This window comes from Pogoniulus pusillus, chromosome 18, assembly GCF_015220805.1.
Source record: "Pogoniulus pusillus isolate bPogPus1 chromosome 18, bPogPus1.pri, whole genome shotgun sequence".
Classification (NCBI taxonomy): Eukaryota; Metazoa; Chordata; class Aves; order Piciformes; family Lybiidae; genus Pogoniulus; species Pogoniulus pusillus.
Window position 1 is genome coordinate 1,003,685 of NC_087281.1, and position 17,046 is coordinate 1,020,730.

General features: G+C 43.6%; 1 long non-coding RNA gene across 1 annotated transcript in view; it reads right to left on the reverse strand.

Annotated features, from left to right (window-relative positions):
• Positions 1 to 17,046, reverse strand: part of LOC135183333 (uncharacterized) — a 541,852-nt gene that overhangs the window by 379,043 nt on the left and 145,763 nt on the right. The gene's annotated exons all lie outside the window — the stretch shown is intronic.

Here is a 17,046-nt window from a genome sequence, read left to right on the forward strand (position 1 = left end):
TCCGAGGGGTGGTATCTGCTGAAGGTCCTGGTCATACATACTGGGTAATGCAGGAGAATGGTGAAATCCAGTGTATTCCACAGAGAAATCTAACCTTAGCTGAGAGAGTTTAAATTAAGCTGTTAGGAGTTTTTCTGTTCTAGGTAACATCGGCGCCCAACACTGAGAGAATCTACGATAGAATCTACAGTACGTGAGCACGAACCCAATATCACCTGGGAGTCCCTGTTCTGAGCTTTTGAATCACCTACATCTGATTGAAGTGTGAACTGAACTTGTATATATTGTTTTAGTGTAAATATTGGTTTAGATTAGATTGGGTAATTCTCAGCGGTACTCTGAGCGAAGTAGACAAGGGGTGGATTGTGCTAGTTTGAAGCAAGCTGGAATGTTTTGGTAACAGAACTAGATAACGGGCAGTGAAATGAAAAACAATTGTGTCTCCTTCTCTCACAGTCACGCTGAGAACTCTGGGAAGAAGAAGAAAACATTCTCCATTTTGTCTCTCACTTTTGCTTTTGCCTTGGACCTGGTCACATCTCATTAACCCTGCTCCTACTAACCTTGCTCCCTAATCTCTTGGCTGCACCTCTTTTCTTCCTGAGAACTGGGGTAAGGTTGAGAGGGCCGGGGGGAGGTGTTGGGGTGGTTTGAGAGCCCCTCCTGGGGACTCAGGTTTCTGGGAGGGGAGTTGTGCTTTTGTATTGTTTATCCTTTGTATATTTCTGTATATAATTGTATATAACTGTATATATTGTAAATAGCTGCTTGTAAATTCTGCTAGCTGTAAATAAATTGCTTCATCTATATTCCCAGGGTCCGTCTGAGTTAGCTGGGGCAAATACAAAGTGTGGGAGGGGCGGGGTAACCCCCAAACCATCACACCTGGTAAAAGCCATTGCTGCTGAGATAACCAGGAAGCAGACTTTGGGTTGTCTGCACACACACACCCGACCTGCTACCCGTGTGGAGACCCGTGCCAGAGACAGCACGGATATTCTTCTCCTGCTCCTGAAATCCTGCCGAGCTGATATCCCTGCACACAGCATCCAGAAGAAGACAGCAGCATCAAAGGCAGAGATCATCCCTCACCAGGAGAAAAGGTTAGAAAAAAACTAAGACCCCATAGACTGGGAAGATTTATCATCTCCCCTCAAGCTGGGAAGATTCCAGCCTCAAAGAGTTCACTAGGCACAGGCTGTGACACAGCCCCGGAGGGTGATTAATAATTAATAACACTTGTGAGTAAAAGCTTTAATACCTCTGTAATATAAGAAACCTCTGTAATATAAGAAACCTCTGTAATATAAGTTACCTCTGCCATAGAGCAGAAAGAGTTTTAGCTCCCCCCGCTGGGCAAAGAGCGTAAAGATCCCAAGCAGCATTAAGCCAAAGGGGAAACTTCTCTCTCTGTTTATAGTTTGAATGTTTGCTAGTTAAATAACAAATCCCTTGTATATATTTTGTCCTAAATTGTTTTCGTAATGATACACCGAACTAAATATTAATACACAGTGGTTGGGGGTGGTGAGAGTTCAAAATATTAAATTTAATAAATTATATTTTTATACAAAATTGATATCGCCTCAAATTAATTTCTCTCCTCCGCCAAACAGGCGTAGGTACTGAGAGCCCCCTCTGCAACATTATCCCACAGCAGTAGTTTAAGCATATGTAGTGCAGCCTTGAAAAAAAGACATTCTGACCCTATGAGAAAACAAAGGGGAGACAGAAGAAAGTGCTTGGCTACAGTAACTCTGGGTTTTGATCACCTGTAGCATTGAATTGAACATTACTGGTGCCATTTACCTGGACCACTGATGTCATTTACCTGGACTACTGATGTCACTTACCTGGACCTAAGCAAGGCCTTTGACACTGTCCCACACAACATCCTGGTCTCCAACTGGTGAAACATGGGTGGACTACTAGATGGAAAAAGAACTGGCTTGATGGCTGCACCAAATGATTGGCTGTCAATGGCTCCATGTCCAAGTGGAGGCCAGTGACAGAGTCCCTCAGTGATCAGTCCTGGGACCACTCTTGTTCAACATCTTTGTCAGTGATATGAACAGAGGCATTGGGTGCAGCCTCAGCAAGTTGGCTGACAACACCAAGCTGGGCAGGGATGCCATCCAGAGGGACCTGGACAGGCTGGAGAGGTGGGCACAAGCCAATCTCATGAGGTTCAACAAGACCAAGTGCAAGGTCCTGCATCTGGGTCGAGGCAATGTCAAGCAGAAATCCAGGCTGGGTAGTGAGTGGCTGGAGAGCAGCCCTGAGGAGAGGGACTTGGGGATGGTGGTGGACAAGAAGCTCAACATGAGCCAGTAGTGTGCACTTGCAGCCCAGAAAGCCAACCAGAGGCTGGGCTGCATCAGCAGAAGTGTGACCAGCAGGACCAGGGAAGTGATTCTCCTCCTCTGCTCTGCTCTGCTGAGACCCCGCCTGGAGTACTGCATCCAGTTCTGGAGCCCCTAGGACAAGAGGGATGTGGAGATGCTGGAGTGTGTCCAGAGCAGGGCTAGGAGGATGCTCAGAGGCTGCAGCAGCTCTGCTGTGAGGACAGACTGAAAGAGTTGGGGCTGTGCAGTCTGCAGAAGAGGAGGCTCCCGGGTGACCTTCTTGTGGCCTTCCAGCATCTGAAGGAGGCCTACAAAAAAGCAGGGCAGGGACTTTTTAGGCTGTCAGGGAGTGACAGGACTGGGGAGAATGGAGCAAAGCTGAAGGTGGGGAGATTCAGACTGGCCGTGAAGAGGAAGTTTTTCAGCATGAGAGTGGTGAGAGGCTGGACTGGGTTGCCCAGGGAGGTGGTTGAGGCCCCATCCCTGGAGGTGTTTAAGGCCAGGCTGGCTGAGGCTGTGGGCAGCCTCCTCTAGGGTAGGGTGTCCCTGGGCATGGCAGGGGGCTTGGAACTAGATGATCCTTGTGGTCCCTTCCAACCCTGACTGATTCTGTGATTGTGATTTTAGCCTACTGTCTTTTCAACAAGTGGATTTTGTTTGTTTGTGTGTTCTATGTATGTTTTTGTCCAAAAATTTACTTTGCAGGGGTTGTGGCTTTTTTTCTGTTTCTCAAATCTAGTGAAAAAATATGACACAGTGTGAGGCTGTCAAGTGTAACCAGGTAGTCCTCCTTCTTATTGTTGTGATTAAGGGCATGTCTGCCCTGCAGAACAGAACAGCCTCCAAACAGCTGTCACTCAGCTGGCTGAGCTCATGGAGCAGTGTACCTTCTTTAAGACTGCACTGTGCAAAAATGAATCAAATAGCTGAGGAATAGGATGCCTGATTTATGTTCCCAAGGAGATCTGTTCTCTGTCTCCCTGCTTGAAACTGAGCACAGTTTCAAAATTCACACAACTGTATTTAATTCAATCTCTGAAATTAGAGTTGTCCTTCTTCACTGATTGGTCAAATAAGGAATAGCCTAAAAAACTCTCCATTTTGTTTTACTTGTGATTTTTTTCCTGGTGCTCTGAACTGATGTTTGCTGTGCAATTTATGTCTGTATGATACTGATGCATGTCACGTGGCTAGTAATAACCTCCCTATTTTTAATGTATATAGAAAAACAAGACCACCAATAAAACGCTCAGGCAAGTGTGTCGACAGGCTGAGAGAGGTTCTCCCCACCTCTACTCAGCCCATGTTATACTACATCTGGAATATTATGTCATATTCTGGGCTTCCCATTTCAGTAGAGACAGGGAACCACTGGAGAAAGTTCCACAGAAGGATACAAACATGGTTAATAGACTGGAGCATCTCTCTTACAAGTGAAGACCAAGAGACCTGAGGCTGTTTTGTCTGGAAAGACAAGGCTGAGAGGGGACCTTACCTGTGTCTACAAATATCTGAAGGGTGGCTGTCAGGAAGATGAAGCTAGTCACTTTTCAGTGATACCCAGTGATAGGACAAGGGGCAGTGACTTGTCATGGTTCTGAGTGTTACCTGCCCCCCCCCACACACATAAGAAAATCACCCAGACTAGGCTCAGCCAAGCTGGACATTAGAATGAAGCCTTATATTTACAGCTTAGCATAATATACAAGCAGGTATTTACAATATCTATGGCTATTGACAGACATGTAGGAGTTAAAAAGGTAATACAGAAGCACAACAGCCCTCCCAGAAACCAGAGTGCCCAGGAGGGGCTCCCAACCACCCTTCCACCTCCTTTCCATCCCTCTATTTTATCCCAGACTTTGCCTTATGTTCAAGGTGAGTTTGGAGAGTTGGCCAGGGGAGTTAGGAAGCAGAAGGATTAGTTACACAGGCAGCAGGTTAAGGAGGGAAGGAGGCAGCCAGAGCCAGAGAGAGCAACTCTGTTATCTATGTTTGTGTTCTTGTTCTTATCCATCTCAGCAAGCCTATGAGTGCAACAGACATCACCATTGTTTCCTTTTCACAGCCTGTAATCTAATTCTTCTCACCAAAGTATTCCAGCCAGCTTCAGACTAGCACAGGACTTAAATTCAATTGCAGGAAATTCTATCTGAACATGAGAAAAATATTTGTTTTTACTGTGCTGGTGACTGAGCACTGGAGCAAGCTGCTCAGAGGGGTTATGGAGTGTCCTGCTCAAGGCTTTCAAAACCTGCCTGGATGTATTCCTATATGACCTGCCCTAAATGGTCTTTCCTTGAAAGGGGATTGGATTTGATGTTTTTTGAAGATCCCTTCCAACATCTAATATCCTATGATTCTCTCAAAGTACTTGGTTACAAATTCCATTATGATTTTTCTTAAACCACAAGAAAGTTGATTTTAAATGGGAAATAAATGCCTGTTAAACCTTCAAGCATCATTGATCTCCAAGAAATGTGGTGGCCTTAATTCACTGATGGTTAATTTTTAATATTGTGCATTGACCTCAAATTGCTATGGAATTTGCCTTGGGTGTCTAAGCTTTTCACATGGCATGCAATTTAGAATCATAGAATCATAGAATAGTCTGGGTTGGAAGGGACCTCCTCAGGTCATCTAGCTCAATGCCCTCTGCAGTCAGCAGTGGCATCCTCAACTAGATCAGGTTATCCAGAGCCCTGTTGAGCCTCACCTTGAATATCTGATAGGTTGGACTGGATGATATTGGAGGTCTCTTCCAAACTGGTTGATTCTATGATTCTATGATCTCCAGGGAAGGGACCTCAATTACTTCTTTGGGCAGCCTGTTCCAATGAATGGTTGTCCTTGTGAAAACATTCCCTCTTCTGTCTAATAGGCACCTGGCCAGGAGTAACTTGTGCTCATCTCCTCTCATCTTTTCCATGTAACTTCTGGTAGAAAGGAGTCACTATCTTCTTTGGAGCCGCCCTTTAAATGCTGAATCATGGTGAGAAGCTCTCCCCTAAGTCTAATTTGCAGACTTTGTTTCCTGCAGTTGTCTACTGTCAGACCTATGCACTTAAGGTAATCCTTGGAACAAAGGCTAGTCTGTAATATAATCTCCCACAAGTAAGGAAGTGTCTGTGATTGAGCTGCACAGGAGGCAGATGTGGGTTTGTTGGGTTTTCTTTATCAGCTCCTGCATAGACACTAGGTGTAGGTTATATCAGATTTTTTTTTGTGAAAGGTAGACCTCTTCAGTCCTATTGATTCCAGAGTCCAGCAGAGGCCCAGTAAAGCTTAAGTTGTGCATAAGTTTCTTTGTTGTTTGACCAGGTCTTTCTTGAAAGATCTGACTTACAGTGGTACCATAAGCATAATATTCTCCATGTTAAAACCATAGAATCATAGAATGGTTTGGGTTGGAAGGGACCTCAAGGAACATCCAGTTCTAACCCCCTGCCATAGGCAGGGACACCTCCTTCTAGAACAGGTCACTCAAGGCTTCATCCAACCTGGCCTTGGTCACATCCAGGGAGGGAGCAGCCACAACTTCCCTGTGCAACCTGTGCCGGTGTTTCACCACCCTCACTAGAGAGAACTTCTTCCTAACACCTAGTCTAAATCTCCCCTCTGCCAGTTTAAACCCATTACCCCTTGTCCTGTCATTACAAGACCTTGTCAATAGTCCCTCCCCAGCCTTCCTTTAGCCCACATCAGATACTGGAAGGCCACTATAAGGTCTCCTCAAAGCCTTCTCTTCTCTAGGCTGAAGAGCCTCAACTCTCATAGTCTGTCCTCACAGCAGAGTTGCTGCAGCCCTCTGAGTATATTCGTGGCCCTCCTCTGGGCTTGCCCTAACAGTTCCATGTCCTTCTTGTTGCTCCTGCTGAATAGGCAATATTCAAATTTTCCAGTTATTCCTGGATGTTAGTGTACTTGGCAACGTTTCTGCTCAGAGAGGACAAAGTCAAAGTTAACTTAGTGTACCATTCTCAGGCTGTGTTTTCCAGCTTGGATAGCTATGAGCTTGGTGCCAGGTCCTCTTTCCAGTTAATGTAATTGGTTTGTTTCACAATAATTCATTGCAATTGCTTTGTTTCATTATAACCTTTGTGCTCTGCAAATAGCCAGTATCCACAGGGAAATGGAGCCACAGGAACATCTGCCCTCTGCTACTGAGTTTGTCTTCTGTCATCTTTCTACTTTCTTTTATCTATAGTTTAATTACAGCCCTGGTTAAGCATTGCATGTGTTTTCTTGGAACCTTGCAACTGGTTGTGAATGGGTTGGGGATATGCCTGTGTGGCAGTATGCATCATAACAGGTTGCATTTCAAACTACACATTCAAGGATGAGTGAAGGAGACAAATAATTCCATTTCCTTAATAATGGGTTTGTATACAGAATTTACTAACATACCTCTATCAAAATATTCATTATTAAGAAAAGCTCGAAACTGATATTCTCTAAGTTCCAGTATATTTATTTAGCTTAGAACTTCAGTTGTTTTTCCCTAACCTCTCTGACCTGTGGCTGCTGGCCTTGTTTTCCATCTCAATTCTCTGTGCTATTTCTGGTCAAATAGGAAAAACACTGCAGAATCTAATTCTTCGTGATCACCTTTGTTCAGATACTTTCCCCTGCCCCTCAGCTTTATTATTTGTGCTGTAAGAGTGCTACTACACACATCAATACCTGGGAGAATGACCTTCTGAAATGCAAATCAATTGTACAGGCTTAAAACTTGCCTGCTCAGAAATGTGAGGATGTAAATAGATACATGCCTCCTTCCTCCCTTTGTAATAGAGATTTCTCACACAATGCTCTTGCCAAGAAAGGAGACTATGTGTAAGCTCCCATCAGCATTATACTATGGAGTGCTAGTTTGAAGCTAGCTGGAATAATTTGGTAGAGAAGAGTTAGATGATAGGCTGTGAAAAGGAAACAGTGGTGATTTCTGCTGCACTCATAGGCTTGCTGAGATGGATAAGAGCAAGAACACAAACACAGATAACAGAGTTGCTGTGTGTCTCTGGCTGCCTCCCTTCTCTCCCTAACCTGCTGCCTGTGTAACTAATCCTTCTGCTTCCTAACCCCCCTGGCCGACTCTCCAAACTCACCTTGAACATAAGGCAAAGTCTGGGATAAAATAGAGGGGTGGAAAGGAGGTGGAAGGGTGGTTGGGAGCCCCTCCTGGGCACTCTGGTTTCTGGGAGGGCTGTAGTGCTTCTGTATTACCTTTTTAACTCCTACATGTCTGTCAATAGCCATAGATATTGTAGATACCTGCTTGTATATTATGCTAAGCTGTAAATATAAGGCTTCATTCTAATGTCCAGCTTGGCTGAGCCTAGTCTGGGTGATTTTCTTAAGTGTGTGTGGGGGGGCAGGTAGCACCCAAACCGTCACATATGGGAATGTGCATTTAACACCAAGCAGTAAAATAAGCAGTCTTTGAGTTTTACTCTACAAGTTCTTACAGTAAATCTGTCACTTTACCTGTTGAAAGTGCCATTTGCCAGTAGTTTGTGTGTTTCATTTGTAACAGGACTTTCACCACCATAATGAAAGGAAAAGTTACAGAGAAGAATGCAAAGGTTTAGATGACATTTTCCTGTGTTTATTCACAGAATCATAGAATCAACCAGGCTTGAAGAGATCTTCAATATCATCCAGTCCAACCTATCACCCAGCCCTAGTCAGTCAACCAGACCATGGCACTAAGTACTTCATCCAGACTTTTCTTCAACACCTCCAGGCACATCGACTCCACCACCTCCCTGGGCAGCCCATTCCAATGCAAATCACTCTCTCTGCCAACAACTTCCTCCCAACATCCAGCCTATATCTCCCCTGGCACAACTTGAGAGTGTGTCCCCTTGTTCTGTTGCTGCTTGCCTGGCAGAAGAGACCAACCCCCACCTGGCTACAGCCTCCCTTCAGGTAGTTGTAGACTATTGGAACCAAACTGTTGATCCGTTACACAGGTGGGGCAGGAGAAACCTCTTTCTATATGTCATTGCAAGATCTTCTTTTGCAATTTTTTTTCCCTCCTTCTTCCTAGGGAGTCTGCAGTTTATCCAAAAATGAATTGTCTGATATTGAGCACTGAGGCACGTGTTCAGTAAAACCTCTGCAAAGAAACTGAAGCCGTTCACACTGTTCTAAGTATAGGCTGCTTTTTTAACAGAGGGTGGCCATTTAAGGTGGGTCATAAAATTGTCATGAGTTATATATCTCTGGAATGAGCACTGTAGAACGTTTACTCTCCAGTGAGCCAGCAGTGTCTATAATGGGCATAGTCATATTCTGTAGGTGCATACAAAATTATTTGTGGGTTGAGCAGTCACTTATAGCATGGTTCAGGTAATAGTTTACTTTGTAAAGACCATCCGGTTTCACCTGAATTCTTATACAAGCAGAGTCAACACCTTCATTGTAATTTAAATTTGAATGTAGCCAGATGTGGACCTGCAAGTACCTGAATTTGTCACCTGCAGTCCAGTCAGATACAGCTTGACTGTATCTTTTAGAGTGAACTATGACTGTCTCAATTTCTGTCATTTCAAATACTATGTTGTTTCAGTGATGCAGTTTTCATTTCCTCTGTTATCATGCTGTATGGCATGAGCAGCCAGAAGGAGAAAGCCATTCCTGCATTTCATTGAAGCTTACTGTTCATCTCTTCTTCAGTCTAAACCAAATATTTTACAATGTAAAACCCCTGATGTCTCACATACTTTGCAGCATCTTTTTATTAGGAGCTGTAGGACAGCTAAAATGATATGTGGATTTAGGTGAGAATTCACAAAAATCTTGGGCAAATAAGGTGGCAGTGATGGTTGTGCACACAAATGAATTGTAGCTTATGAAATTATTCTGCTCTAGAAAAGCTCTTTTGGTCTCTGGTGAGACCTCACCTGGAGTACTGCATCCAGTTCTGGAACCACTATTACAATAGGAATGTGGAGATGCTGGAGTGTGTCCAGAGAAGGGCCACAAGGATGCTCAGAGGGCTGCAGCAGCTCTGCTGTGAGGACAGACTGAAAGTGTTGGGGCTGCTCAGTGTGGAGAAGAGGAGGCTCCCGGGTGACCTTCTTGTGGCCTTCCAGAATTTGAAGGGGGCCTACAAAAAAGCTGGGGAGGGACTTTTTAGGCTGTCAGGGAGTGACAGGACTGGGGGGAAAGGAGCGAAGCAGGAGATGGGTAGGTTCAGACTGGCCATGAAGAGGAAGTTGTTGAGCATGAGAGTGGTGAGAGGCTGGAATGGGTTGCCCATGGAGGTGGTTGAGGCCCTATGGCTGGTTGAGGCCCTGTGGCTGGAGGTGTTTAAGGCCAGGTTGGATGGGGCTAGCCTGCTCTAGGCTAGGTTGTGCCTGCCCATGACAGGGGGATTTGAACTAGATGATCTTGTGGTTCCTTCCAACCCTCACTGATTCTGTGATCAGGTTACTGCTGAATCCAAGTTTGCTAGGGCTTAAGCATTTTGATGAGCATCTGTGACCAAGAGCAAGAGATAAAAACACCCCCAGAACCAATCCTAAGTTATTTCTCCAAAACAAGGGAGATGCACAGGCCTAGCATCCCTGACCTGTGTTTACCAAAAAACAAAGTAAGCTGCAAAACAAGGGCAAATATGGTGTCCATGACAGACTGAGAGGTGCCAAGGCTTTTGTCTGCTTTCCTGCTTCTTCCACCACTGAAGAGGGGAGGGAGGGGCAAGGTGGGTATTCAGGTAGGTGTTTAGGGTATGTGATGGATAAGTATTCAAGGTATAATTTGGACCTTCCACTACAAGGTTCCATAGACCATTCCATACTCCTGGGTATTTGTACCTCTTTCCTGCTGCACCGTATGCTGGCTGCTGCCAGAGCCTGGAGCTTGATGAACCTGTGGCTTGATGTAGTGTGGCAAATCCGCTGTCCCTGTGCAGTAGCTGACATGAAGGTGCACACCATCCCTGCCAAGAACGGGCTTCCACTGGGATTGGTATCAGCGTTCTGACGGGTACCTGCCATCTGCAAAGTGCCACAGGATGCCATTTATCAGACAACTTCTCTGTCTCTCCCCCATTGTAAACAACTGCAAAAGAAAGAACCTTAAAATGCTATCAAGGCAAGATTCTCAGATGGGAAGAGAGGTTGAAGTGTTTCAGACAGATTGTGTAAAGAAAAATCCTTCTTTAAATCCCTCAGTTTGCAGAAACTAAGGATATCATGAGAGTCTGAGGCTGGTTCTTGTGGAAAAAAAATCTGCTACAGTTCTTGCACTTGAAAATGTTCTGTGATTAAAATGTACATCTGCTACAATGAGGAAAAAAAAACCCAACAACTTCTATCTTTAGCCATTCTTTTAATTGCGGTATCTTTCATGTATGAGAGAACTAGCTGCAGATGTTCAGATGTTGCTGTCATGGGGTTGTTTAGCCTGGGGAACAGGAGGCTCAGGGGTGATCTCATTGCTGCCTACAACTACCTGAAAAGTATCTAATTATTTTTGCACAAATAAGGTTATCTTTACCCTCCCATTTGGCTTTTTTCTTCTCTGTGACTTGACTATTTTCTCTTTCTGTTCAACTTTACTCTTTTATCCATTACTATGAGTTCAAAACCATTTCTTTAAAATATAAGCATAATACTGGCAAGGATGAAAAGCCTGCTATAATAACTCTATTTGTCCTGGAGGTGATTACAGCCAGCAACAAGGAAAGAAAAGGGAAAGGAGATGAAGAGGTAAGGTTTGTTGCCAGCACATAAGGAATGATTGCGAAAGAGACTTTAATAAATTCAAATCTCCTCTAGATGAGATTCTGCACTAATATGATTCCTGGAATCCCCATATTGTTATATCTTTTTTCTCACCCTCTTAGTGAACACTTGACACAAGACTGTACTCCCTTTGGCATAAAATAGGAGTCTCAGGTACACTTGCAAAATGCATCACTGGTAAACGGATAGGATACCCCTGTCTACTGATGGAGGAAAGGCATCTAAGCCACTTGCAGTAGTTCTTCTCCTTCAGCACTGTGCCAGTTTGAGCCTAGCTGGGATATTTTGGTGAGAAGAATTAGATGATAGGCTGTGAAAAGGAAACAGTGGTGATGTCTGCTGCACTCATAGGCTTGCTGAGATGTATAAGAACAAGAACAGAAACATAGATAATGGAGTCTCTCTGTGGCTTTTGGGCTGCCCTTCTCTCTCTAACCTAACTAATGTTTGGGCTGCCCTTCTGTCTCTAACCTGACTAATGTTTGTGCTTCCTAACCTCCCCAGCCGACCCTCCAAACTCACCTTGAATGTAAGGCAAAGTCTGGGGTGAGGTTGAAGGGTCAAAAGGAGGTGGAAGGGTGGTTGGGAGCCCCTCCTGGGGACTCTGGTTTCTGGGAGGGCTGCTGTGTTTCTTTATTTTTAACTTGTCTATTTCTGTCTATAGTTGTAGATAGTGTAAATATCTGCTTGTATTTTGTGCTAAGCTGTGAGTACAAAGCTTCACTCTAATATCCAGCTCAGCTGAGTCTAGTCCGGGTGATTTTCTTTAGTGCGGGGGGCAGGTAACACACAAACCATCACAAAAAGGAAAATTTAAAGCACTGCTCTACACTGAAGAATTTAATCTACTCTTTGTTACCTACTTTAGAGACACATTGCTTTTGAGAGTGAGAAAAAAATCAAAGCCATTGCAAGAAAATTTGTACAAGTCTCTGTGCTAGTTTGAAGCAAGCTAGAATGTTTTGGTAAGAAAAACTAGACCATAGGCTGTGAAAAAGGAAAACAATGGTGATGTCTCCTTCCCTCAGAGTCTCGCTGAAGAAGAATGTAAACATTAGCTAACACTCTGGCCATTTTGTCTGCACTTTCGGGCTGGGCTGTGACTGAGCTGCATCTCCCTAACCTCACTGCCACTCACCTTTGCTTCCTAACCTCTTGGCTGAACCTCTGTTCTTCCTTAGGACTGGAGTAAGGTTGAGAGGGGCAGGGGGAAGGTGCAGGGGTGGTTGAGAGCCCCTCCTGGGGTCTCAGGTTTCTGGGAGGGGAGTTGTGTTTCTGTATTACCTTTTACCTTGTCTATTTCTGTCTATAACTGTATGTACTGTAACTATCTGCTTGTATATTGTGCTGCTGTAAATAAATAGCTTCATTTATATTCCCAGAGTCCAACTGAGCCTAGCTAGGTGCTTCTAAAGTGTGGGGGGGCGGGGTACATCCAAACCACCTCAGTCTCTGAGCTGGAAATTGATCAGAAGTAGTGGTATCTTCTGAGGAGCAGGGAGTTAAGTTAAAAAAAGTGTCTGAAAAGTTGAACAGAAGAAGAGTTTTCTGAAAAGCTGGACAGAAGAAGAGTTGTCTGAAGTCATCTGTCCATTAATCTTTTATTGTCATGAGAACCCAGATACATAATGGGTTTAGCTGTATCCATTTCCTTAAGTTTGTTATCTTGTTTTCCTCCTTGTTTCAGGGCATATGGTAAGTGTCATAAGGGTCATGGAAACCACAGTTCTGTGCAATGAAGTGGAAAACTAGAGGTTCTCCAAATACTCCTGATTGTTGGAAGGACATCTGCCAGTTCTGTGTAGGATGTAACAGGTTATAGAGGTGAAACAAACAGAACTGTCATATTGGTCTGAGGATGCTGCAGCAAGTTCTGCAGCCCAGAAGAGATCAAGTTTTAAACTACTGTTACTATTAGGTGTACAGAAATGAACTGGTATTGTATAAGAAGACTAAGATTACCTCATGCATAAAAGAAGATTAAACTGCTTTACAAAGTTTTATGATACAAAGTTATTGCAGCCATTTGAGTTGTGAAAGGGATGCTCTTGACATATAATTTTGCAGTTGCTAGCATGATGTGAGGTTAATTCATTGTTCCAGTATTGTAAAGCAGGTGACAGCAGCCAGGTGTATAATTCCATGTCTATTAATAGGAAATTAAGATCTTTGTTGCACAGTTGTTGATACTTAAAAGTGAACAGAGATCTCAGTTTGTCTGCTCAGCAAAAAACAATAGGGATTCTGCCATTTGAGTGTTGAAGTCAATTATGGAGTACCATTTCCAATCCAATTGTTCAGTGGTGCTACTGATTGTGAAACTGTTTGGTTTGTGCAGGAGGTGACTGAAAAAGGGAAGGGAAAAAAGAAAAGTTGCCTATGACTGTTCTTGCCTATTAACTTCCAAAAGAAATCACCACTACGCACACAATGCAACTGTCAAGGATCCACACTAATGCGTTATTGGAGTATTTAACAATGTGTCAACTTTCCAGACTTGGCAAGGACTCTGACCAGCTGCATTTTCTGTTTTAGGAACTCTTGGTGGTTCTGAAAAATTGTGGAGTAGCAGCCTACCAGAAGCTGCATCTCTGGAGATATCTTGATAGGAGAGTCTCAAATACTGAGGTTTGAAATGTTATTTTATAAAATAGTTTCTTTAAGTCATTTAAAATGACAAAACTGATGGAGGTATCACCTTTTATAGCATGTAGAAAGGCCTCTCATGTTTCTCCTTACAAAGTGAGGGTCTAGTCTACCTTCATCTCATAGGCCATTGTCCAGGTTATTTTTAAATACCTCCCTAATGAAGAAAATTCTTCCACATCCTCAAATAAATTGCTGTTTAATCTGGATATCTTGATATCCTTGAATAAATCAGATTGGAAGAGGCCTCCAAGCTCATCCAGTCCAACCTAGCACCCAGCCCTAGACAATCAACCAGGCCATGGCACTAAGTGCTTCACCCACTCTTTGTTTGAACACCTCCAGGGCCAGCGACTCCATCACCTCCCTGGGCAGCCCATTCCAATGCCAATCTCTCTGGGAAGAACTTCCTCTTCTGGAATTATGTTTCAATCTGAATCCTGGAGTTTTGCATGACATTAGATTTTTAATCTGGAAGAATTTTTTTCATACTCACATATATTCATAGTCTTTCTTCTCTCAGGCTTGCTTGAGGCTCTTCCAGTGGTAATCATTATTTGTGGCTGTATTTAACTTATTTTTGTATTCTGATCCTTTCATGCTTTGCTTTCCCTTTCTTCCTGTGACCTTTTTTCTTTGCTGAAGTTAATGCACATTTTCCCCTGGCAGCCTCTGTAAATATATGCATTACTATTAGTTTCATCTCAATGTGTATAGGATTTATGCCCATATGGCTTGCCCTCCACTTAATTTGATCACAGGTTAATTAGATTCCTCCACTTAATTTGATCAAAATGTTTCTTGAGCCAAATCACTTACATTAAGCAGACTAGCAGTACTTTCTACCTTTTAGCTTGATCAATATCGATCATTTTAAGCAGGTACTTTAGGCTAATTCAATCACTGGCTATGGATATTTTCCATTTAATTAATAATAAAGGACAACATTCTTAATGAGAGGAGAAAATAAACACAGAAAATATATGCAGACACACGAAAGAAAGTAAGTAAATTTGAGGGGGTTTGGGAGGAGCATTTTTGATTCTGTTTTCACATGTTTTGAAGTAAGATTTTAGTGGCAGCTTGATCACTTGAGTGTGCATTGCAATGAACAGGCTTGTACCGCTGGCAACGTTTATGAATATGCACCAAAATGACAGTAGAGAATTTCACTGTGCTGCTACTACATCTGAAAGCTAGCAGAGACTGTACTGAAGCAAAGCTTTCTCCTCAATATCTCAGTTCTGAGATACAGCATTTCCTTAGCTTTACAATAGTAATATTTTATATTTACTGTTTCCAGTCTAACAGAGTCCATTGGGACTCCTGATATATTGTATTTGGGAGGTGACTAATAAATCATTAATTCTAAATGCCAGGGAGCAAAGTGCCTGTACAATAATTTATAAGCCTCGTATACGTGCATGGGTGCAGGAGAAGCAGTGTTGAATGAAGTTACAGATAGCACATTTCTTTCCTGAGTGATGGTGTTTGCTCTGCTTAAAATGCTGTGTTTGATTTAATTTCTCTGGAGCAGTCATTCAAAGACCTTTTAAAAAAGGCAAATTGAAGGGAGATTAAATGCTCAGACTTTGCCTTTTCACAGGATCACAGGATGTTAGGGGTTGGAAAGGACTCAAGGAGGTCACTGAGTCCAACCCCCCTGCCAGAGCAGGACCACACAATCCAGACAGAAATCACAGAGGAACTCGTCCAGACAGGCCTTGAAAATCTTCACAGAAGGATACTCCACAACTTCTCTTTGGAGCCTGTTCCAGTGCTCTGTGACCTTTACAGTATAGAAGTTCCCCCTTGTGTTGAGGCAGAACCTCTTTTGTTGCAACTTACACCCATTGCTCCTTGTCCTATCCCAGGGAGCAGTGAGCAGAGCCTGTCCCCCCACTCCTGGCAGCCCTCAGATACTTATAAACATTTATCAATTTCCCTCTAAGTCTTCTCTTTTCCAGACTTAAAAGTCCCAGATCTCTCAGCCTCTCCTCAGCCATGCCCTCCAGTCCCCTCATCATCCTCATAACCATACACTGGACCCTCTCCAGCAGATCCCTGTCTCTTTTAAACTGGGGAGCCCAAAACTGAATGCAGTATTCAAGATGAGGTCTCACCAGGGCAGAGTAAAGGGGGAAGAGAACCTCCCTTGATCTGCTGGACACACTCTTCCTAATACACTCCAGGATCCCATTGTCCTTCTTGGCCAGCAGGGCACATTGCTGTGCCATGGGTAACTTGTTATCCACCAGGACCCCCAGGTGCCTCTCCACAGGGCTGCTCTCCAGCAGTCACCTCCCAGCCTGTCCTGGTGCAGTTTATTATTCCTCCCCAGGTGCAGGACTCTGCACTTGTCCTTGTTGAACCTCATCTGGTTCTTCACATTGTAGATTACTTCTTTTATCAAGTATTTATTCATGTTACTGCTGCTGCTGTTTCCAGGAAGAGTATTTGTATTAATTTAAGTGTTTCACAAGCCACCAGTCTCTGCTCTCTGGCTGCTTCCCAGCCCTTTCTTACGGCCTGCAGAGCTGTATAGATGACATGTGTGTAGGCACTGGTGTGCCTTTCAGACATATAAAGTGGTTTTCTGCTCATAGCCCATCCTTTTTCCAAGGTTTGATCACTGAAATAAATGCCCTTGTTTATGTTAGGAGCAGGTTCTGCACCCAGGGAGGTGGTGGAGTCACTGTCCCTGGAGATGTTCAAGAAAAGACTGGATGAGGCACTTAGTGCCATGGTCTAATTGATTGAATAGGGCTAGACTGGGTGATCTTGGTTGGATAGTTTGGACTGGATGGATAGGTTGGATAGGTTGGACTGGATGATATTGAAGGTCTCTTCCAACCTGTTTGATTCTATGATTCTGTGAATTCTGATGAGTTTGTGCTGGCCAATCTGTCTCAGAAAATCGTGCTCAGCTCTGTATTATGAGATAGTTGTGGATTATCCCTGGCTGAACTAGTCTTTCAGCAGGCAATGTTAGCAGGATTAACACAACCATTGAGATGGTCCTAGTTCTCTGGAAAAACAGCACGTGTTCACAGTTGTTCACATTGTTGTCACCAGCTTCTAGACCTCTAAACCCAAAGTTTACTCCTGCAATGCCTTAAAAAATATAATACCTCAACCAATACTACTGGCTACTATACTAAAGAAAGTAACACAGAATCAGCAGAAAATGCACACAATTATGGTTGTAAGACAACCATATGAAATCCACCTGGAATGGAGAGGCTGAGGGAGCTGGGGTTATTTAGCCTGGAGAAGAGGAGGCTCAGGGCTGACCTCAT